Source organism: Marmota flaviventris, chromosome 10 (genome assembly GCF_047511675.1).
Source record: "Marmota flaviventris isolate mMarFla1 chromosome 10, mMarFla1.hap1, whole genome shotgun sequence".
Lineage (NCBI taxonomy): Eukaryota > Metazoa > Chordata > Mammalia > Rodentia > Sciuridae > Marmota > Marmota flaviventris.
The window spans coordinates 79,881,543-79,907,241 of record NC_092507.1 but is presented as its reverse complement, the minus strand read 5'-3'; the positions used below and the strand labels follow the sequence as shown (position 1 = coordinate 79,907,241).

Here is a 25,699-nt window from a genome sequence, read left to right as displayed (position 1 = left end):
GCCCCACCCTGTCTACCCCACCTAACAGCCTTAGGAATGGATTTGTTCAGGAAAGAAAGGGGACAGAAGAGGAAAGGGAAGAGTAAATGCCACTTCCGTGAAGCCAAACTTAAAAAGTTTGGGAAGAAAACAGTAGATATTGTTTTCATTATGTTGTAATGAGAAGGTTTTCTTAATCAGTATATTGGTTGCTAATACACTAACTATATGACCAGGGACTATTTAAGTACTTTACATATTTAAAATGTGTAATAATCCTTATACTGGGACTTCATCCTGAATTTAGTAGCCTAGTTAAAAACCAAACTGACCTAGAATGTGTGAAGATCCTGGGTCAGAAATCACATATGTCGTTGATTTGCAACCTTAGCTGAGCATTCTGAGAAGACTCTAGAACAGGGGGAAAAAAATAAAAGAATAACAAGCCTCCATCTCTACTATTGTAACAGATATAGGGGCCAAGACTAAAGGGAGGTTCTTGTCTTTAAACCACAACCAAGAGATCCTAGAACAAGAAACTCTTTATCTTAAAGTTTTTATCCTCCTCGCAAACAACCAGGATGATGGAAGAAATATGGTCCACTTTAACGTCAGTGCACCAATGGGCCGCCTCCTTTTGGACTAGACTATTTCTCCACGAGAGGGAGCCCATGAGATGATCAGCAGCATTAACAGCTCTGAGTGTTTCTCCAGGAAAAATTTCACCATAATACCTTTAAATAAACATGGAAAAACTAAAATTAAAGTAAATGGGAAATTCTGCACAACTCTGATGGGTACTGTGCCACCCTATCTACCATGAGCCCCATTTTAAAAAGCCAACAAATTTCTTAGAGCTAAAAGGTCATTTCTATGGTGGGGGGGTTTCAAGTCAAGTTCAAGAGTTTTCTATATCTTAACCTCTTCAAAGGAATGGAGATCATTTTCAGAAAAACACACCTTTTACCTTGTGATACTGCTCCAGTAAACTTGCTAGGGCAAGACTTACAAACTAAAAGGCACATAAAATTCTCTTCAGAGAAATAATCACAGTGTTTTCATTCCCCTGAACCAGAAATGTTATACTCTCTACTGGCAGAAATTAATTATATGGAAATTCAAGCCCACAATATCCCTGACCTTTCAAAAATACCTGAATGTTTATGGACCTCTTCTTTGACTGATATAGGAAAAGTTAAAGAAGGAACCTCCATCTATTTAGAGTTCAAATTGATTATTCAAAAACTTTGCCTAAATTGCCCTGATATCCACTAACCCCTAATGCAATCCAAGGACTCTCACTGATTGTAAAGGACTTAACTAAACAAGGACTTACAAATCTGTGTACCCATCCCGATAGAACTCCAGTCCTACAAGTTGAAAAACCAAAAGGGTGAAGTTGAAATTCTGATAATTAATAAAATTATGATACTGAGGTTTCCTATGGGTCTAAACCCAAATACTTTATTGTCCAATGTGCCTGTTGATTCAAAATGGTTCATAGTTCATAGACCTTTATTTAGCTTTCTTTAGTATTCTAGTTGAAAAGACAGTCAGTTTTTGTCTGCCTGTCCTGAAATGTCAACAGTGAACCTGGACTGTAATGCTACAGGGTTTGCTGAAGCCCTTTCTTATTTGTCTCAGGCATTGCATGAGGACTAGCAGCCCTGCAGCCCTTCTGAATCCTCCCCAAATTCAGTAGGCAGATGATCGGTTGCTATGTTCTCCCATAAGGAGTGGTCCGAAACAAATTCCATTACAACTGGCACATAAAAGCAACATGGTTTCAGTGGAAAACTACAATTTTCAAGGGAAAAAAAAATCTGCTCTTTAGGACATGATCTGACTGTTGAAAAGATTTCCTTTCACCAGAGAGAATAAAACTATTAGAAGTTTTTCCTGGCCTACAACCAAAAGGCAATTAAGAAGACTTTTTGGACTTGCAAGATACTACAGATCCTGGGTCCTAAATTTTTTCTCAATGTCCTCACTAGTGTATGAGGTCACTAGAATTACAATACCAGAGGCTTCACTTTGGGAAAACAGTCGTGGCATGCTTTTAACCAAGTAAAACTGGCCTTACAATAGAGCCTAGATTTAGAACTTCCAAATTATGCTAAACCTTTTACTCATTTGTTCATGAACATGCAGTCAGGCAGTAGGAGCTCTTACCCAAGAGTATGGGGAAAGCATAGGTCCATCACATATTATAACTTACTGTTAGATCCAGTAGCTAAAGAATGTCCTAATTATTTAAAAGCAGCAGCAGCAGCAGCAAATAGAGGTTCCATCTGAGCTAGTCTTAGGAAACTAAGTTTATTTACAAGTCCTTGCATTCTGTAGAAAGTCTATTAAATCAAAACTGAGCATTTTTTAGCAATTGGCAATTCATGGAACTCTCCTCCTGTCTCCCTCTAATCTCCATGCACATTGCAGCTCAACTCCACCTTTGTACTACCTCTGCCTCATGATGATGAAGGCTATTATTGTGTGAGTGTAGTTTCAGGAACAGTTGCCCCTTGTGTTAATTTATAAGAGATTCCATTGAATAGTCCTGGGTTTATACTATTTGCTGACAGGTCTTATTCCAAAATACCAGACAGGGCAGTGTTATAACCCAAAATGAGTTACTAGAAAAGGAAACTTCCCCAATTGAAGTCAGCTCAAACTGCCATGCTTTTGCTTTCACTCGAGCTCCATATTATACAGAAGGTAGCTATACTTTTTCCATGATTTTTTGCATATTATAAATATAAGGGGTTTCTTCTAGCAGTAACTCTATCAACAACAGGCTCCAAGTAGATACTGCCTTCTGCTATCCTATTACCATTGCAAATCACCATTAGTGAGAATAGTGATACAACATACCAGCACCTCTAGGATATATTAATTGGCATATTAATCGGAAGCTCATGCCTATAAATCTGAACCTGAATATCATGGATAGCTCTGGTACATTTTTATGCAGAATCTTAGTGTGGAAACTAGTAGGATATGCAATTTAAATGAACTCCCTAGGACTGATCCAAGTCAACTTCCCTATGATTATCTATTTAACCTCCTCCTCCTCCTTCACCTCCTTCTCTTCTCACTTCTTCTCCTCTTCTTTCTTGTTTCTTTCTGTCCTAACCCTTTCCCTCTCCTTACTAGAGAATCCATGGGACCATAATCTGTGGTTGGCTTTAGCAAAGGTTATGTTTTAGCAAGACACTAGAGTAATTGTTGTTTTGGGGACTAATGCCTCTGAATCAGGAAACAATTCCAGTAATGTTGATTTGGGATCTTTCTGATTTCCTTGTGTAGGCACTCATAACTACAAACTTTCTTTCATAGTGTCCCAGAGATTCTGGTATGTTGTGACACTATTCTCATTTGATTCTAAGAATTTCTTAATCTCTCTCCTGATTTCTTCTATCACCCATTCATCATTCACATCCTTGGTATTCCAGACACAATTGCTATTTGCTTTTCTACATTTACTGGAAAGAGTACTCTGACCTTTCCAATGAATATACCAATTGCTCCAAAGAGTGATGCTTGCAAAAGCTGTCTTGTGCTTCTGGGATCATGTATTCAAGACATGGAGACTACCTATGCAGTTACAATTAATTATCTGTAAAATGTCATTGAAGATCATTTACTTAGGTTTCTTTGCACTCTATGTAGTTATGTACCCTTACAGTATGTTATAAAGGGACTACAAAAAGTAAATTTCTTACTAGACCTTAAAGATTTACTCTGAAAAGTAATTTTCTCTATAATTAGCTTATCCAGAGTTTCAAAAATTCCTCAGCTGCCTCCACATCCGCACTTCAAGATTCATTGTTCACTTTCACATTATGTAATGAATAATGATTTTTAAAAATCACTTAAGCCACCCAGAGATAAGAGTAAATTCAACAGCATAGTTAGATTCAGCCTTTCTTTCAACATTGCAAATAAATATTTTGTTCTGGCCATGATCATTGTGGTACTGAAAGAGATATGTGTCTGTGTCTGGTCTTTAATCCAGTTCTGAGAAGTTTCTTCGTAAGTGATATAGGTCCTTTTGAATTTTTGTGAGTCTCTGTGCTTGTCAGTTTTCTGTCACTGTGACAAAATACCTGAGAAAAACAACTTACAGGAGGAAATACTTATTATGCCTCATGATTTCAGGGATTTCAGTCCATGGTCAACTGGCTCCATTGTTTCTAAACCTGTGGTGTGGCTGAACATCATGACAGAAGGGAAGGCAGAGCAAAGCTGCTCACCTCATGGCAGCAGGAAGCAGAGAGAGGGGAAGAGAGAAGCTGGCTATAAGTGACCTACTTCCTTCAACTAGGCCCCACCTCCTTAAATTTCCACCTCCTTAAATTTCCACCTCCTAAGAACCCATGAAGCTATGAATCCATCAATGGATTAATCCATTGTTGAGGTCAAAGCCCTCAGGACCAAACCATTTCCCCAAGGTCCCACCTCTGAGTACTGCTTCACTGGGGGCCAAACCTTCAATGCATGAGCTTTGGGAGGACATTCCAGACAAACCATATTGCAGTCTCAATACCTGCAATGAAGCATTTGTCACTTTGTTGTTGTTCTTCAAGATGATGGAACAGGACATAACTGACTGGCACACAATAACTATGACTGATTTCCCACTTTCATAGTACTTACTCACTTTTAATTTTATTTCCAGGTCCCTCACTTGATTTGGCCTTTTATTGGTAATATTGGCAAAGGATTTTGTATGTTTAGGGGTCATGGAATAAAACAACAGTAGATTATATCAAGCATAAGAGAGAATGATGCAATCACAAGACAGTAAATGCGAGATGTATGAGGCTGCTGCAGGTATAACAGAACATACTGTTTTACAGTAAAGTCTGTTTAAAAGAATAAAGAGAACACTCTAAAATCACAATAAAGGGACTGGGGAGGTATCTCAGAGGTAGAAGCCCTGAGTCTGATCCCCAGCACCATAAAAAATAAATACAAATAAGAAGTATTGTATACTAAATATATTAATGAATAATATAGTAATTTATTATCAGTATTAAGTATTGTATCTATACATAATTGTATTGCTATGCTTTTATATGATGGGCAGTACATCAGGATTATTTATGCCAACATCACCACAAACATGTAATGCATTGTGCCACAATGATGTCACTAGATGGTATGATTTTTTCTCAACTCCAGTTATAATCTTATGGGACTACTATCATATATGTAGTCTGTCATTGAGTGAAATGTCATATATGATACATGACTCTTCCTTCCAAAATCAGAAGCCCAAGCTGTGAATAACCAAAATTAGTACCAACCTTGAAATAGATGAAGATGAGTTAGTTTCCTTCCCTGGAAAATGTTCCACTGGGGTTGCTGGGGGGCTCACTCTTGGTTGTAGTGGGTGGTGGTTGTGTATAATTTGAAGCTAACTTTTAGGGAGATATCTTGGATTTTTTGCCAAGCATGTCTCCTAGGAGTTCAGAAAAGTAGAATCCACTGTCTGAAATATGGAGGAAAACATTCATGTTTAACAAAAATTCTTAATGAAAGATATATTGCAACTCTAGATCTCTCTATGCTCATGTTAGAAGCTGAATGAAACTGAGTACTGTACATATTTTTCCCCTGATTTTACTGCTCCAGAAATCTTAATTTAAAAGGTGTCTGACTTTTTTACTTATACTTTTTTAAAAAGTATACTGCCACTTCTCTAAACACTACCACTAAATACATTGAGGAAGTTTCCAAGGATAAAGGAACACAAGATGTGTTCATGGGAGTAGCCACCAGTTGGTTTGCAGGCATCTTGAATGGTGGATAAGCCTGGCTATTCCAAAGTGTCCAAATCTTTATGTTTATATTTACTGGGACTCCAGGGTGCTACAACTTGTGTTACCAAGATAAATAGAAAAAAAAAAAAAGGATATCTTTTTAAATCAGGCAACTTTCCAGTGAATAGTCCTCAATTGCTATCATGTTCCAAAGGCTATGATCAATAAGACTCAAGTCCATTAAACTATCTTTATTGCCTGAACTTTGAATGGTTTGATTTGACTAGTTTGATTCATGGAGACTCCTATTAAGAAATGTACTTCCTTAATAGTTGGGGAATATGCAGTGTCTTGGTATTGCCCCCTGATAGTCATCATAATAGTCTCCCTCATGTGTCATAAACTCTGGAAATTTTTAAATATTCATATACAGGCTTCCTTTATTCATCAAATGATCTTCTTATGGTTAGAATAACAAAAAGATGAAGAGTCACCCATTGTGAATTGTGTATGCCACACTGAGAACAAATAAGTCCATTATCATGGTGATAGAAAGTGGTATCAGTGCCCAGGGTCTTGATCAATCTCTCAAGATTGAGAGCCTGAACAAAAGGGGAGAGTTATTAAATGGACTAAAGCTGCCTTCATATGTAGCAAGCTGTAACCCAACCTTGCTGCAACCTAATTTGAGAGCAGGTTCTTGAAATAGGTATCTGAGTCTCCACTAATCATAACAGCCAAGCTTTTTCACCAATCAGAGACTGCAAACTTACAAAACATGTCCAAATTAGGCAAATGCTAACTGTAACCAATCAGGCTATTCCTATGTGTCCCTTCTGCTTTCTGGCTGTAAATATTCTCTGCCCACATTGTGGAGTGGAGCTATCTGAAGTGCTTTTGGTCCTCAGTGCTAACTGATTCATGAAATTTTTTCGGCTCAATTAAATTTTATTAATTTAATTATCTATGGTCTTTCTTTTCATTAAGCTGTCTAGTATGTTAAATTTCCTCAAAAGAGCAAGCTGGAACCTTGCATAGGAAACACCTTGTTAGATATACAGATGTTAGGAGGACCAGGAATCCTTCCTGCAAGCTTGGGATGGGCTCCTTACTGACCCATTCAGGATACTTTCTCTAGGAGACACAGAAAGCAAGATTACCAGACCTGAAAAACAGCTGGATTATGTCAGATGGATCAGGACAAATGACTATTTACAAAGCAGAATTATAACTCCATAGAATCATCTGGTTCCCACCAAGGTTACAAACAGTTCCCAGGGCATTTTAGACCCAAAATCTAACCAGCTACTCACTGGCTAACATCCAGGGATCAAGGATCAGATGTTGCATAACACAGCACATGACCAACAACAGGAACTCACTCACACAATCTTCCTTTGGCAATGGGCCTTGGCTTTCAAAACCACATTCTACTTGGATTTGCTTGTGAATTTTTTAAACAGCTATAATGAATGAATGTCTATAACTGATATTCCTTTTTTTTTCCATGAAAAGTTGTCCAGATACTTGAAACTCTTTGGGTAGAGGTTAACTGGGATACCTGAACCCTGGAACTTACAAAACCAGAGAGGGACAGAAATGAATTTGGAATTCATCAAAGGATGCAGCTGTACCATTGAGAAGGTATTTTAAAGATTTAGTGTTTTTGACAATATTGAACATGTTCTCAAGAAACAACCTGAGCTACTCGTAGAGCCAATAAAAAAGTGAGTGTTTCAGGAACTAGCCTAGGGGAAGAGGGAAACTCAATGCCAGAGCCAGGATCAGGCTCAAATCCTAATGGCCCAGTCCTGTCTTCAGCCCGTGTTCACACCTCACTCCCTTTTAATGAAGAAGGGCAGCCAGAGAAGCAGAAAGGAATGGAACAAAAGCCAGAGCTGCATGTGTACACTTGTCAGACTCTTTACTCAAAGGCACAGTGTTTCTACACTTACAGCCAAAGAGCTAGAAGGAGGGAATGGCATCTCTTGGGCAGTGATTACTGCACTAGTGAAAAACAAACCTTGGGATCACAGGGCAGGAGGGATAATAAGGTTGAAATAATGCTGAAGCCACCTGCACAGAGCCCTGGTGTGGCCCGCTAGGGTTCCCCTCCATGGAAGCAGGTGCATACCTCCCCAGCAGAGACGCCCCTGCCCCCTGCAGCACCCAGCACTCAGGACAGAGGCTGCAGGAACAGGGCAATTGCCTTCACCATTCACCACACCAGCAGGGTTCCATGACAAGTCCAATGAATAAATGTGTTTTGTTTAATCTTTGGAGGTGAAAAGAATGGCAGATAGAAACCAAGCTGGAAAAATAAAACGAAGAACTTTAGAAAGCTAAAGAAACATGAGGCCTGAGGCATGGGAATAAACCCTCTGGCGCTGATACTCCCTGGACCTCTGGGAGCAAACTCAGTTCATACAGGGAGGCCAGACACTGGCTTCTTGTTTGGTTAAGGTTGAAAGGCCTGTAAAAGTAAAGGAGTTGGGCATTTAGGGACACTGTTCTTCCATCAGAAAAAGATTCCTAGCTTTTAGATAAAGTTTCAAATATGCCAACTCACATGCCCACCATTTCATCTTCTAACTTCATTTTGAGAAAGCAAAAGTTAAAGAAGGGGCCATTTATGGTTAGTAAGAGAAGAAAGAGGGGTGGTAGTCTTCTTTAAAACCACAGGAGGCCTTTGTCAATCACAGTCACAAAGGAGGTTGGTAAGAATTTTATCAACGGGGTCCTGGGCCCCAGGCCCAGACAGCCACACTCCCATATTTATGTTGCTATGGATCCCTCAGTCACAGCTACCTTTTAGTGGACAGTCCTAGACAAGGACTTCCAAGCTGGCTGAAGATCTCCTGGAGAGCAGTGCCAGCCCTGCCTTTCCAAATTCTTCACCACTCTCAGCCAAGTTTTGGTTTTTGTTGGGTTGCTGCTGTTGTTGAACCCAGGGGTGCTTAACCACTGAGCCACATCTCCAGCCCCTTTTATTTTTTATTTTGAGACAGTGCCTCACTAAGTTTCTGAGGCTAGCTTTGAACTTGCTATTCTCCTTCCTCTGCCTCCCAAGACGCTAGGATTACAGGCCTGAGCCACAAAGCCCAGCTCGGCTCAGTTTTTTCTGGCTCCTGACCCTCAGTGATGGTGCCGTTTGTGGCCACAACTCCAATCACTGCCTGTAGGACTTGTTGTGGTTACTCGATCTTGGCAGCACTGACCCTTGGTTGACCTGCCAGTGCTGACTCAGGCCCCTGCTTCCTCTTTCCTTGGAGGTTCTGGGGCAAGATAACTTTCTTTATTTCAGCCCCCACTTCCAGCTGCAGCTCACACATCCAAATTCCCCTCAGTCCGACCCCAGCACCTTTCCCCACAGTGTGCTTTTGAAGTTAGAAAAGGACCACCCTGTGATTATACCTCTATTTGTAATTTGTCCCATTTATTACACCTAATTTAATCTCCATTAAAATGTACATGGTTAATCTCATAGCCCAGATTCATTCTTCTTTAGTAATCCCTGTTCTGAGGTCAGAATTTAAGAGCACTCTCATTCAGGTTTTGTTAAGGACACATACTCAAATCAACTGCACTCAAAGTTCTGCTATCTTTAACTTAAGAACTTTATTTCCTACTGTCTCTGAGCCCCAACTGAGGGCCAAGAAGCACAGCATGCACTAGGGAACCAAGCACAAGACATGGTTCCTGTTCTGTGGGGCTTACAGTCCAGTGGAGAAAGACAAATACCCAGAGTCATGATTCAGTGTTTGTACCACTAAGAGGCAAGTTGAGGAGGCATGCCTAACCCAAAGGAGACGTGACTAAGCTAATTTTTGAACAAAAGAATAGCAAGGGAGAGGGAAGAAAGGAGTAATATAGTAGGAGAGTGTTCTAAGCAAGGAGTGGCATGGGAGTGAGAGACAGAGACAACCTGGCAAGTTCTGAAAGGTGCATCAGTGTTGTGAGTGAGCTTCACCATTAAAACAGACAGAACACATTTGTATCTTTCCACAATGTTAGAATTTATTGACTAAAAATAAATTCACATGCTACATCATGTTCAATGCTATTAGTTCACCAAATACTCATGGTTCACTTGGTATCCATGAGCAGGGCAATCACAGGTTCTTTTATTCCATTTCAGTATAATTACTAGTATCTATGACACTCAACTCAGACATCAACTTTACACAATGATATATAATTTACTGAAAAGCTAAGAAAGAGCTAACAGTGACCATAGGGCTTCAAGAGCTTGCACCACAAGAAAAGGCAGAGAGCAAATAAAAATGCAAAAGAGTCAGCTAATTTTAAACTGTGGAAAACTCTGTAGGATATATGACCCAGTTTTTTAGAAGGCATAGGTAGGGGGAGGAAAGGCCTACCTAAAAGAAAATGAAATTATATAAACCATTTGTAGTATCTCTTCATTCAAACAAACCAACTGCAAATAAATAAATAAACAAATATTATGAGGCAATTGAAAAAAAATGCAAAAGAATCACTGCCCGTGGTCAGATAAAATTAAGAATGGGCCCTAAGGACTCAGGATGCAGAGCTGTTCAGGGGAAAGTCCCCACAGCAGGCAGATTTCAAGTAGGCCACACAAGCAAGGAGATGGAGCTGAGCTAAAGTCCCAGGAAAAAGTTGGGAGTATTTCTTGGAGTGGAACCACCATTTGACCCAGCTATCCCACTCCTCAGTCTATACCCAAAGGACTTAAAATCAGCATACTACAGGGACACAGCCACATCAATGTTTATAGCAGCTCAATTCACAATAACTAAACTGTATAACCAACCTAGATGCCCTTCAATAGATGAATTGATAGAAACTGTGGCATATATACACAATGAAATATTACTCAGTGTTGAAAGACAATAAAATCATGGCATTTGCAGATAAATGGATGGAATTGCAGAATATCACGCTAAGCACAGTAAGCCAATCCCAAAAAACCAAAAGCCAAATGTTCTGATAACTGGATGCCAATCCATAATGGGGGGGCATGGGAAAAATGGAGGAACTGTGATTGGGCAAAGGGGAGGAAAGAGAGGGGAGGGAACATAGATAGAGGAAAGATGGTGGAATGTGATGGACATCATTACTCTAGGTACATGTAAGACTGCATGTATGGTATAACACTACATCAGGTACAGCCAAAGAAATGAAAAGTTGTGCTTCAATTGTGTACAATGAATCAAAATGCTTTCTTCTGTCATATAGACCTAATTAGAACAAATAATTATTTTTTTTAAAGAGTTGAAAGTTTGTAGCATTCACTGTGATAAGGGGACAGTGTGTGCCAATGTACCACTGCCTTAGGTGCCCTTCTTATTATGTGTTCCAATTGAGGGGGTTGCATCAGTTGATGGTTTGGTGTGTCTGATAAACTCACAGGCCTGGTTTCCCTAGTATGTGTTTGAGATGCCCATGCATCTGTGTGCCTCCGATTTAATTCACTAAGTTCACAGATGGTCATTTTTTATTAGCACAATTAATTTGCTCATTAGTTCATGCCTTATGATTGTGCTGTGCAGCTGAGGGTTATTCTTTTCAGAAAATTCTGGATATCCAACAGCTGGTGGTTACCAATTTGTCCAGAGAGGTTACCAAGTCACTCTGCCTTGGTACTTGTACTCAAAACAGAGTAACTCAGGGTAAACTGCTGCTTTATAAAATGGAGTGATTCCAGACTGGGCACTGCTATTCTATACAGCATGGAGTAACTCAGCCTGCTGACCACAATCACTTGGGCTAAGTAGGTTCTTCCAGGGAAGAAGACAAGATAGTGACAGAGCCATATCCTGGTAGGCCTTGTACTCCAGGCTAAGCAGGCTGTGGTGTATCCTGTGGTGTACTTTGATTCTTAAACTTTAGTAAGCATTAAGAATCACTGGGGGAGTTTGTTATAATTTTAGGTTTCTAAACCCTAAATGCAGAAATTTGGTTTCAGTAGGTCAGGGAGTGAACTCAGGAATTTGCATTTTAGTATCCCCCCACCATGAGTATGATGAGGGGAGGGCTGGGCAACACTTTTCCAAACCCAGATGTAGGAGATATGAAGCCCTAAAGGGGCAGAAGGATCAGATCTGTTTCAGAAAAATCTCTCTGGCAGAAAGTATCCCACATGTGCTCACTCAGCAAAGCACCCTAATCCTTTGATAATCCTGTAACCCTCTGTTGCCCAGGGGCTTCAAGGCTCATAGTTGACTCTGACAGTGAGTCTGCTAATAAGAGATGCCCTTGGGAGGCCATGAATGAGTGGTCCTAAACTGTTTGGCTTTGGGCATTGTATAGCCCAAAAGGCAGGGGCAATGAATGGTATGGATTATGAATGTAAGCTTTGGGGCCCTAGAGCCACTGAAGGTCTTGAAGTTCTGAAGGACACAGGCTCTACTGGGGGATAGAGCTTGGATCAGATCCCTGTCTAGTTTAGTTAGGGCTGCAGGAGCTCCTGGCAGGACAGAACCGGTGCCCACTTGGTTAACAGAAGCCCAGGGAGGATTTGGGTATAGTCCATGAAGCTATTTAATTGAAATGCCAATTATGTCACCTCAGAGGGCTGAACCCACTCATTATTGTAGCCCTGTTTCCTGCAGCCAACGGTGAAGAATACATTGATTATTATTTTATGTTGGCTACAATAATGACATTCTAACTAAGAGCTTGACACTCATTTTTTAAAACTGCCTAATCCATTAAGCTAGATTTTTGCAGAAACTTCCTTCTTACAACCCAGTGGTTCTGAGAATGCTAAGAAACTCAGGCCAACTGGAGCTGGCTGATAGCACAGAAGGTTGGTGATGCTTATCCTACCTGTTGCTCATACCTAAATCCACCCCAGGTCTCAGCCCTTTGGGTATCCAGCACCTGTCTCCTCTTACCATGCCTCTTCCACAGCAGGTTTCATCTTTCCTTGATTCAGGCAATGCTAGAGAGAGTGACATTTTGTTTCACGTTCTACAATCTCAGAGTTGGGCAAGAAGGATGTTTTGAGTGTATTTCTGGCTTCCTACACTCAGATAAGCAGGTCTAAAATGAGCAAGAGGCCTCCCCATGGATGGGTTGGAACTCCCTTTCAGCTTCTAACCAATATGTTAACACCTCAGATCCAGAGCCATCTCTTCACCAGCTGCTCTGATGGGGCCATTTGTTTCTTGACTACTTCTCTGATTTTTTAATTTTTATTCTTAAAAGGATTGCCCCTTCACCAGCTGGATCCTGACTGGTACTTGCTGAGATTACGCCTGTTGACTATCCAGTAGTTACCAGAAGATCTAGAGAAGAAAATGGGAAAATATTCATATTCAGATGCTGTAAATAGCCATAGGAGATGATTTAATTCCTACATTTGGTCCTTCTATGTCAAGCTACCTGTCAGTTTCTAGGCCATGAACATTTAAACATAGTTTTGGTGTGTTATCTAATGTCATTGTGAGTATGTAGTTGATGCCTAAAATATTTAAGAAATACCAATATGATATCATTAGTTGCAGGATAAGTTTCAACACAGGTATCAAAAATATTTATAATTAAAAAGAAGTTTCTCAGAATCAACGTTTTTTCCATTTTTTTTTTTTTTTTTTTTGGTACTCAGGATTTAACCCAGCTTTACCACTGAATTACAACCACAGTTAACCCCAATCTTTTGTTTAAAAATTATGTCTTTTTTTACTTTTGAGACAGGGTCTCATTAAGTTGACCCTCAGTTGCTGAGGGCTGACCTTAAACTTGTAATCATACTGCCTTAGGCTCCCAAGGTGCTGGGATTACAGGTATATAATCACCATGGTCAGTGGAATCAGCTCTCAATGTTTTGATGAAAGTGTGAAGAGATGGATATCAAGGGTACCATTCTAAAGAAATATAGCAATGGCATAATTACAGCTTCTTGAAAGGAAGAGCTAAGTGGTTGGCTGAGTGTTAACTGGCCAAGCACCTTCATGCCCAACTGGTGAATGTTGTCGTCAACCATTTAGAGCTGGGATGAAGAAACCTGAAATTACCAGAGAACATTAAGATCTACACATTGGTTTTAAATAAAACAAATCTTTAATTAGTTATCAAAGTGGTATGTTTGCCCATCATACACCTACTTTTTCAAAAATAAGAACAGACATGTCAGGAGTGTTCACACAGATGAAATGCATTTCATGTCAATTTATTCTAGACATCAATATCCTAATTCTAATTAAAAGGATTACATTGGGGCTCAGAGAGATTCAAGATCATATAACTGATAAAGGGCAGAATTGAGATTTACCCATATCTGTCTCCACTAGCTCCCATATTCTTTCCAACACGTTTTCTTTCCAGCCCATCATACCTGTGATACCTGGTTTGCATCTTTACCCAGAAGACATGGCTATTTCTCAGTCTTATGATAAAGAATTTCTAGCTAGTATAAGCAAAAATGACAACAAAAAACCCCTAGTTACTGCTCATGTGGTGTACGCGCCTAGGATGTCTCCTAGAACATTGATACTGCTACCATCAAGACCAGAACCAAAGGTCAGGGGCCTCCTGCCATACCCTCACCCTTCCCAAGTGCCCTCCACGTGAAAACCCCAATCAGAGACCCCAATCAAAGATATGAATGAGCTTACAGACAGCAAGTAGCTGAGATGAGTTTCAGAAAATCAATGTATTCACACACACACAGAGACACTCAGCCAGCTGGGCTGCCCTTTGTCTTCACAGCCACATGAAGAACGCTGGTGCACCTGGTTGGCTCCTCTCAGAGAGTGTATGCAGAAGGGTAAGTTGAGTCCTTCTTCTTCTCAAACTGCCATTTTAGCTTATGAATTCTGACTGCCCCTTGCTTCAATAATCATGTTGCAAAAGCTGTGACTCTGAAACCTCCTACTGTAAGCAGAGAAGGCTTAAAGCACACAATAGGAATAGGAGGAACACCAATTTGTTTGGTTTCTATTATAATCCAGAAGCTTTCAAAATAATCCTATTGGGCTTTTCAGATGAGACAATCTATCAGAAGCTGAAAGGAGATTCAGTAGAGACCCCCTGAGACTCGGGATCTAAGTAGAGCAGCCTGAGGGACTCAGATGGCAAAGGTTACTCACACACAATGAAGAGAGGCCCTCTCCCCACTTCTGCCTGAAACCCAACATCTCACTCTGCCTACCAGAGCCTGGAGAGGAGAAGATAGCTGGAGACAGCACCTGGGGCATGGTGTTAGTGTTTGACCTCCATGAACTCCTCCAAGCTCTGTGAACCTCAGAAACACAGGAGTGGGAACACGATGGGGGAAGAGAATCAGAGAAGTCACTACGCGGAGCTACATCCAACACATAGACATGTGGACACTTAACGCACCATCTTAGGGACTTCCAGGAAAAACTGGGGGACATTTTGAGAATCCTGAGGGCCTATTTTTACTTGGGTGAAGGACAGTACTACAGGAAATGTATACATATACATATCTTTTAGAATCTGAAAAGATAATGTTTTGTGGGAGGGAAAGTGAGATTATGAGAGGAGGCAGGAAATTCTTTCTATTGTATGTACTTCTGGGCTGTTTAACTTTTAAATAATTTTTATTACTTTCATAATAAAAACTTAGAAGAAGATAGTCCTGTTTAGAAAAACTAAAAGCTACACAAGATATGGCACTAGCTTTCAAGGTCTGAACCCTTCTCTACAGCATGGCTAGTTACTTCCTGTCCAAACCTATGGCAGGGAATAAAGTACAGAGCAGAAGGATGCCCCAGAGCTTCCCTTGCTCCAGTTTCTGAAACTGAATCATGCAGGAGGTCAAAAGCTGGTTTGGTGTTCACTGTGAAGGTCCAAGGTTAGCTATTATCTCTGGCCTAGAGGTCATGGTCCCAGAGCTCTTAGAAAGACTTTGTGACTTTGTGGATTCACTTTGGATTCAGTTTGTCTCTCACATGCTTAGATTGAAAGAAAGAGATAGGACCAAGGCCCTGCTCTCTCTGGCCCTGCTGCTCTCATGAAAATGTCCGAGTCTTCATTGAGACACACATGACCTGGCTCTGCTTTCCCCTCCATCCTGTGCCCCTCTTCCAGCTCTTGCTCCAGGCACTAAACTAGGTGTGATGAGCTCTCTAATCTGGGGCTTCTCAACCTACACCTGTCCCACAGCATATTTTTTGGTTTCCAGCTGCCTAACTATTCCCTGTAGAATCCTCCCTGAGCACCCCTGGGTTAGATACCATCAGCACTGCTTCTAGAACACCCTGAGGCCAGCTGAAGAAGCCTCACTGTAGAACAGTTGCTTGACTGTGTGTCAGTGTCCCCACCAGACTGTTGGCTCTTCTTGTTCACAAGAGCTGTAGTATTTACCACAGTTGCCTCTAGTTCTGGGAAAAAAAGCTTAACACTGGCTGAATGAGTAACCTGCTGGTCTGGCTGACCCCTTCAGGCACCCTTATCAGGTCAGGCACAGAGCATCCATGGGCTGCACTCTCACTTGCTCACCCACAAGCGCCACACAGTTCCCAGGGAACAAAAGGTGGCAAAAATGCAAAAAATAGCCACACCTTCTAAAATTTCTCTTCCTGGAAACTTCAACACAAAAATAGTAAAGTGCCAGCAGAAGACACTGAGAATGCAGATTCCCTCACCCAAAGCTCTCAATGTGTCAATTTGCCAGAAACAAGTAGGGGTTACAAGGCCTGGCAGGCACAGGAAATGCACCAGGGGACTGCAGTTCTAGCTCCCACTCTATGCCAAACTGCAACTTTGAGCACATTCTGCCATCTCGCAGGCCTGGATGTTACCGGAGCCTTTAAAGGGTTAGGTTAGATGCTGGCTAGAACCCTGAGAGGGGGCAGGTAAAAGAAAAGCCAACCAATCTGAAAAGCACATAGGCTGGGTTGTACCCAACCTTGACCTCAGCCCTGGATACAGCCCAACCCAAACATTCCTGCCCAAAACAAACTTTCTCCCTCTGGGTCACAGGGCAGAAGTCTCAACAAAGGCCTTTACAGTTGTTGGTTTCTACAAACAGGCAAATTGAGACTGAGCAGGTACATTTCCATTGATGAGGACGCTTGCTTCCCCACCCCCATTTGCCACAGTACAGGTATTGTTTTTGTATCTTATTTCTACGAAGATCAGGCCATAATCAATTCCATGTTGCTGGGCTGTGTCCCCAACCTGGAGCCTGCCTCTCAGATTCTTCCTAAGCAAATCCATGCTGCTTCCTCAGATACTGGAGTTGGAAGGCAGTCAACTATGCTATGATGGCAAATGGAACACAACTGTTTTCAATGATTTCACTGAGTGGGGAGAAGAGGAGCATGATGACTTTTCTCCTCTATTCTACACGGACAGACCTTGACATCAGTCAGACCTGGGTTCAAGTTCCAATTTTGCCGATTTCTAGTTATTTGACTTTGGGCCAGTTACCAAGCTCTCAGCATCTCAGTTTTGAGTCTGTAGAGTGGGAATAGAATACCCACCCTGAAGGGCTGTTATGAGACTAAGTTAAAAAATGCTTCAAACACAGCACAGGGCCTGCCTAGTACACAGTGAGTGGCTAGCAAATGTTAGCAACTCTTAGTCTGGGAATGCCTGGCCCAGAGCAAAGGGGCTTATGTTTTCAAAAGAATTTTCCCATGCCCTATTGTCACTGGGCTTATATCAAGACTAAATCCTGATCCCATAGCCCAGAATTCAGGTTTTTTCATGTCACTCCACCCACCACCTCATAGTTCAGTTACTTTTGCTTGAACAATTGAGAACTCAATTGTAAAAATAAAAATTCCCATGCAAAGACTGGCCCATCTCTGACCACAGTGGCAGACACAAGCCCAAGAATCCCCACAGCTCACATTGCTGTTTCTTTCATCTCTGACAGTAAAGCTCAGAGACCAGGCAGCCCAAATTCAAGGTATTGACTGAGATGCCACTTCTCTGCCCTAATCAGTTTTGGTTTCCTTATAGTGAAACCTTTGGAATAGTTCATTTTGGGAAGGGGGTACCAGGGATTGAATTCAGGGGCACTCAGCCACTGAGCCACATCCCCAGCCCTCTTTTGTATTTTATTTAGAGACAAGGTCTCATTGAGTTGCTTAGCACCTCACTTTTGCTGAGGCTAGCTTTGAACTCGAAATCCTCCTGCCTCAGCCTCCCAAGCCGCTGTGATTACAGGCGTGCACCACTGCACCTGGCCAGAATAGTTAATTTTTTAATCTCATGAAAAATCCCTGCAGCCTTCCTGGGGCCAAGGAGGAGGAGTCAGTACCAAGAACCTAGGAGCGCTGTTAGGACATGTGATAATGGATGACACCTGGAATGAGGAGGATGGTCCCCAGCCACCCCTGCCAGCCCTCATCATTATGTTTGGTTGGCTTCATTTCTTGCATTAAGAAAAACCTACAGGACCAAGAGGAAGCAGGCAATAAGGTAAATAAAGACCAAGGGCCCAAATGCCAGTTAGGGTCTCGGCCAAACTTTCCCTGCTTTGGTTAATAAATAAGTTCGTGATTAAACTGCTCTAGCACATTCTATTCTGTATCCCAGCAGGGATCCTCCCCATTATGGAAGGACATACACACTAGATTACTAACTTCATTGTATAACAAGGCCACATCCAATGCCAGCATCACAAGGGGAACACCATGAGACCCAGGGGCAAAGGGTGACTTCTGAAACTCTGTTATGCAGAACTGGCCTAGGAGGGCTGGTGTGTGTCAGGCACTATGCCCAGCAGCTACATCCATTTCTCTGGTAAATGCCTCACCCCTTACCACAGGGGTTCTACTCAAGTCTTCTTTTACATTTTGGAAACTGATGGCTTAGAGAAATTAAGTGAGATGAAGTATGGCAAGCTCAGGAAATTGGCAGAAGCAGGTGAAGGGCCTCACAAGCTGATGTCAGAGGCATCATATAGTCCTACCTTGACCACTTCAGTACAAATTACGAATGTCTTGACATTTCCCCAAACTGGGTGATTAGTGAGCAGCAGAGTTACTTGGGAAGGCTCAATGGGAGAGGGAGAGGATTTGAAGGGGCCCAAGGGAAGGAAAGAGGCAAAGAACCTATGGGCCAGGAAGGAATTTGGTATATTCAGAAAGCAGAACAAGACTAAGCATGGACTTCATGACTGCCCTGCTACAACATATCTGATCTGTAAAGTCCATGTGGGCATGTATAAATAAGTGCTACTGAGGCACCTGTGAATTTTAGCAGCTCTCATAAAAGTCTGATCCCCGCTCTAAGGATGAGACAGCCGCACGACAGGTGGGAAGTGGTCAGTCCACTTCTTCCACACACCTGGGGCATTCCAAACTGGGTGGCTCATGCAAGCTTCCTTTTCAACAGCTCTGTAGACTCAAAATCCTTTCAAAAAGAAGTCATTGTTTCCTTGTGCTCTGGAAATTCCACTGTTCAAATGACACTGAGAGTTTAACTTTTTCAATCTTTGGCATCAAGAGACAAGTTGTGTTTTTGTTTTTAATAGGCTTTTACTAAAAAAAAATACATAATATTGCTCATAAAATTGAAGTCATCTGGGTGACTAGTTCCAGATTCAGAACAAGATATATTCCAGGTTGTCCTGACACAACCAGACTGTCCAGCTGTGACATCAGCTCCTTGTATGAGAACATTGAGCTCCCAGTACTCAGCCTCCAGCTTCAGAAAGCAGGGCTTTTTCTTCTCCCAGGCCCTCATCCCTGGGTCTGTGTCTCTCCCCAAATCTCTGCCTCCCACCTCATATCACAGCTCTCTCCAGCCATAATGAATAGATCGATACAGTAAAGTAAAAGTGCTTCCTATGCTCCAGCCATAGGGAGATAGTACCACCCATTCTAGTTCCTTCACTCCACAAATGAGACTTCAACACCAAGGAAAGTTCATGGCTTACCCGAGGTCCTTCTGTTGTTCACTATTTCAGCCTTATTAGGACTGGGCTCATGATTTCCCAGCAGACTCAGGTTCTCTCTAAAAGAAGGATGGTAATTCTTCATTTAATGGCAAGATGTTTTAGGAAAACACAAAAGAGGGATGTATAACCCAGATTTAAAAGTGTTTTCCAAAAAATTCACACTCTAAACAGGGACTTTAAAAATCAGTTAACCAGCTGGTCTCCATGACACATGCTTGTAAACCCAGCTACTAGGGAGGCTGAGGCAGGGGAATCACAAGGGCAAGGCCAGTCTGGGCAACTTAGCAAGACCCTATCTCAAAACTTAAAAGGTAGGGAAGTAACTTTAGATGTAGCTCACTGGTAGAGCACTTGCCTAGCATGTGGGAGGCCCTGGGGTTTGACCCCCAGTATGGAAGAAAAAAAAAAATTGGTTAACCACAGAAAAGGGGAATACACTGACAGGAAGAAAAGTGTTCTAGATTAAGAGAACAGCACTTGCAAAGTATGTAGACAAAAGTGTGTCCTTTCTTTGGCCAGTTTGCTTCATTTAAAAAGTTACCTAACATAACTAGGTAACAGTTATTACAGAATTTATTGTTGGCCTTCTATCTAATGCACCATTAATATATAAACCACAAAGAATCCAGATTCAGGTCACAAACAGCAAGTCTGACTAAATTTATTTCCAGCAAGGTCAAAATGGCTCATAAGTTCTCTTTATTTTCAGTAGGAAACAAACATTTATGAACCTCTAAATGTTAGGCTAATTTAATTATTTCTTAGACTTCTGATCCAAACTCCCTTAGAGAGGACAGTGTAGTCTTTGTTTTTCTCCCAGATCTGTCCCTAGCACAGCCCATTATACATAATGGGTACTTAATACTTTTTTTCTTCTTTATGCTCAAATGCACTAAATTTTAGATGCATCCTAATTTGTTCTTAACAAACAGTTTTTAAATGGTGAATGTTCAAATGAAACCTGCCAGTGCTCCTTTCTCCACTAAACTCCCAAAAGGCAAGTTTGGACCCGACTCCAACCTCATAGTACAACCATCTAATCTCCAAGATGACATCACTACAGAGCTGTTTTATGATCAGCTAGCAAATCTCAGCATGAACTGAACAAACTTAGGAAGAAATAGAAATACAAACAAACTGAATTCTACATGTCAAGACATTGCAGAGAAACAGCTGGATCTATGATTAAATTTCAAGGAAACTAAGGAGGTAGAAATTTTCCTAGTATGTAATGATTCTTTTCAGGAGGCCAGCAAAACTTCTTTCTTATTAACAAATGAGGAACTGTGGTTCCTGGGCTAATAAGAGGAAAAGAATGTTATAATTTATTTAAGCCAAGGATTTTTAAACAAGTTTTGACGGACGAATCCTTTGTCCAAACTAAATATTATGAAGATGTGCAAACAAACAAAATACACCAGGACAGAACTGCTGCGGTTGAGGGCAAAGTCCAAGCCCCATTCTCTAGGCATTGCCAATTTAACCCCCTAATTTTAATCTAATAAGAACTGAAGGAAGGGAGGGGGCATGGAGTAATTAATGATGGTGGAATATGATAATCATTATTATCCAAAGTACATGTATGAAGACACGAACTGTGTGAATATACTGTATATACAACTGAGATATGAAAAATTGTGCTCTATATGTGTAATAAGAGTTGTAATATATTCCGCTGTTATATATAAATAAATAAATAAAAGAACTAAAGGAAATAAAGACAATTATAGATAGAATATAGATTAAACAACAACAGGGATTAGAGGGCTAGCTCAGTAACAGAGTGCTTGCTAGCACATGCCAGGCCTTATTTTAAGAAAGAAAGGAAGGAAGGAAGGAAGGAAGGAAGGAAGGAAGAAAGGAAGGAAGGAAGGAAGGAAGGAAAGAAAGAAGGAAGGAAGGAAAGAAAGAAGGAAGGAAGGAAAGAAAGAAGGAAGGAAGGAAGGAAAGAAAGAAAGAAAGAAAGAAAGTTTAGACAAAGATATACATCTTATTTTGGATGGTGGATTATGGATTTTATTTTCTTTCTGTTTCTGTGTATATTTAATTTTTCTATGATGAATAGCCATAAGAAAAATGCCGGTTTAAAAATGTTTATAATACAAAGCCTGGTGTGGTGGCACACACCGCTTGGAAGACTGAGGCAGGAGGATCAAAAGTCCAGGGTCAGTCTGGGCAATTGAATGAGTTCCTGTCTCAAAAAAATGTTATTAATGCTTAAAAGGTTTTTAATAATATGAGGAAATGTCTGCTATGATGTTAAGAAGATATGCAATTATTATGACACTATGAGTAATAGTCATGTAACAATATATACTTTTTAAAGGTGAATTTAATCTGTTTACTTTTTTATCTTATTATATATATTAAATAATATTATATATATTATTATAAGTATACACATACTTTTTTTTTTTAGTGCTGGGGATTGAACCCAGCATTCAAGGCAAGCACTCTACCAACTGAGCTATATCCCCAGCCCTTACTTTATATTTTATGTGGTTTTGAGGATCGAACCCAGTGCCTCACATTTGTCAGGCAAGCACTGAACGACAACCCCAATCCCACAATATGTATTTTGATAAAGTAGTTATCTCTGAGTAGTAGAGATGATTTTTCTTCTTTCTATGTTTCTGCATATTCCACAAGTGCTGCAATAAAATTACATATTTATAATAAAAAATGTTTTGGGGGTTGTTTTGGTTTGAGTCAGGGTCTCACCATATTATTACCCAGGCTGGTCTTAAACTTGTGGGTTCAAACAATCTTCCATCCTCAGGCTCCCAAGAAACTGGGACTACTGGCACTTGCCACCAGGCCTGGCTTAGTTTTTTTTTTTTTTTTAATGGGGTCTCACTAAATTGCCCAGGCTGCCTGCCTTGAACTCAATTCTCCCTCCTCAGCCTCCTGAAGAGCTGGGATTACAGGTGTGCTATGTGTGTGTGTGTGTGTGTGTGTGTGTATTTTTTTTTTTTTAAGGAAGAAATGTTGGGCAGGATAATTGGGGCCCTTAACAAATCGAGTCTTTGAGGTCAGATGTCAGAGAAAATATACATATAAAATCAATGATTCTCAAAACGGATGTGGTGGTGCATGCCTGTAATCCCTGCAGCTTGGGAGGCTGAGGCAGGGGGATCAAGAATTCAAAGCCAGTCTCAGCAAAAGTGAGGTGCTAAGCAACTCAGTGAGACCCTGTCTCTAAATAAAATACAAAATAGGGCTTGGAATGTGGCTCAGTGGTTAAGTGCCCCTGAGTTCAATCACCGATACCAAAAAAGAAAACAAACAAACAAACAAAAAAATGGTTCTCAAAGTATAGTGAGCATAGGAAACCCCTGAAAGATCAGCTTAAAAAGTAGATTTATAATCCCCCTGCCTCAAAACCAAGATAACCCACAGGTGCATAGGCAGCTACCAGTCTTCAATTCCTACTAAACAAATTGCATTTGATGATTCAACATCAGAAATAGTATTAATAGGCAAATATGACTATCTCAACTCAATATCGTCTAATAGAAACAAATAGTATCTCTAAATATTATACTATATTTTATTTTTGAATTTCAACTCTTATGATAATAAAACCTTCAACAACTTCATTTTCTCAGTTGCCAATTATTCAGAAACGTCCTTCTTTTTGGCAGATGAGCCAGCCATAGGGAGATAGTACCACCCATTCTAGTTCCTTCACTCCACAAGTGAGACTTCAACACCGAGGAAAGTTCGTGGCTTACCAGAGGTCCTTCTATCGTTCACTATTTCAGCCTTATTAGGACTCTGGGCTCATGATTTCCCAGCAGCCTCAGGTTTTCTCTAAAAGAAGGATGGTAATTCTTCATTTAATGGCAAATATGTTTTCTGTCTTCAGTCTGTGTGCATGTTGAGATGAAACCATATTTGGGGACAGTCAAATGGAACCCAATTCTCCACATTCTATTGTGTACTGACAGATTAGACTTGGTTTTAAATTTCTCTGCCTCAAACCAACATTAGACAATTTAAAGAAATCCCAAAGTTGATTTAACACTAGTCAGATATTAAACATAACTGTACAGAATTAGCAAGTATTAGCAAATTTCAAATGCATTTGATGGTAATTTCTTTCATCATCTAGTATTAGGTGAATCTTTAAGGAAGACATTTATTCACAACTAAAAGCATAGGAGATACAAATTTCTAGAGGCACCATAGGAGAAATACTATTAAGAGAAAGATGAAAGAACAAGGACCCTTCCCTGACAACCTGTTGGGCTTCTAACAGTACACCAGGATTTCAGAAGTGTTCTATGATCAAATACTTTGGGACGCTGGTAGAGTGTATTCCAGGAAAAGCAAGAATTCTTTCAAAGGAGAGAATAAAGAGTAGTAGCAGATAATGTGTCAAGGAGAATTAAAAAAAAAAAAGTGGTCAATGATTACATAGCATTTGCAAAAAAAAAAAAAAATTAAAGCATCTTATTAGGAAGGACTTGACACAGGCAATGCCGTTTTGAAACATATCCTCCATCTTAGAATAAGAGTCACCTCGTGGTCACTGTTTCAGCCTAATGTGAGCCCTGACAATACTCCATCATTATGCAAAGAAAGGAAATTGTTATCTGGGACTGAAATACTGAAAACACCTGGTTCAACATGGAACAGTGATCACCTCAAAGAATAGAGGTGATAACCACAAGGACCTTCCCTGACAATCTGCTAGCAGTGGCCTAACCTCAAAAATCTCCCTACTCCATTCAAGCCCCTATAACTACCCCAGGCTGTAAGCAGAAGATGGGTCTCAGTCTCCACTGGGTGCCCCTCCATTACTTGTCCCCAATAAACCTGTGGTACTGTTGAGCCGCCTCTTCTCTCTTTATTTCCTTCATTACTTCTTTTCCTTACATACCTAAACACAAAATTTATATGATTCCCAAAGATGGAAGTGTTTTAAACATTACTCCTGTTTCCTAGACAGGAGAAAAAGGACTCATTCAAAATAACTATATAATGATGTTCCTCTGATTTCTATTCCCTGATTTTATCCTCAGAATAAACTAATCTTCCTCACCCCAAAATCGTGGTGTTATGGCAAGGCTATCATTAAGTATAATATGGGTAAATTAAAGCTGTTCAGGCATTCAAAGCATATAAATCATGCACAAACACATTCAAGAATTTAAATTACTTGTAATATGGAAGGGTAAAGAGTTTAAAGTTGAAGGACCTATATCTACTGTTAGCTGAGATTTTCAACAAGTTACTTAAATGAATTGCTGTGAACCACAAGAAAGTTCATATGATGCTTGCTGTGAAATCATGTTATGAATTTACCAACCTTGTGAGAACTGACCTGTAAGGGGAAAACATAGAGGTATTAGTATTAGGAGTTCTCACTTACTGAATGTTTGTTATGAGCCAAGTACTAGACTAAAAAAGTCAAGATGTGATAGCACAGCAAATTCAGCCTAAGAATCAAATGCTTATATTCACTAAAGAAGCCCATATTTGTTCTTGCTTCTAGCATTACCCTTCTCATCAATGAACTCTTACCTCTGTTGATATGGCCAACAAATATTTGCTCAACATCAGGCTCAAATTGCTAACCTTCTAGAATATCATCTTCTTCATCTCTGCCCTAAGTCTTATCTAATTACCAAGTCGAGGTCATCTCTTTTCAGTAGATTTTGTTCTCATGACAATCTCATTTTGCCATTTAATATATCCGATTCCCCCAACAACTGAAGATTTCTTGAGGAAAGCTAAATAAATTTTGAAACGGATGTTATATCAAGTTTATCACATGAAAACGGGAGTAAAGAATCACATCCCAACCATCTCTACCAGGATGAATGATAAAGCCTTCTCTCAACTCAGCCATTTGCGTTTAATGTGAACACATCTAGAAACTAACTGTCCTATGATCTTCTTATAATACTATTTAATGTATCATATTGAAGCCAGATTTAAAGATAGGTTAAGTAGGTAAATCAGGTCTGATATTGAGTAAGAAGATGATGGAGCCCATCCCAAGGAAATGTTAATGAAGCAGCTTCCAGCAAACCAGGAAATGCGAATCCAAAAGCCCTTCCTGCCCAGATTACTCCTTCAGCCC

At 40.5% G+C, this 25,699-nt stretch overlaps 1 protein-coding gene across 1 annotated transcript in view; it reads left to right on the top strand.

Moving 5' to 3' along the window:
* Nucleotides 1-25,699, top strand: part of Abca4 (ATP binding cassette subfamily A member 4) — a 157,365-nt gene that overhangs the window by 130,857 nt on the left and 809 nt on the right. The window lies entirely within an intron of this gene.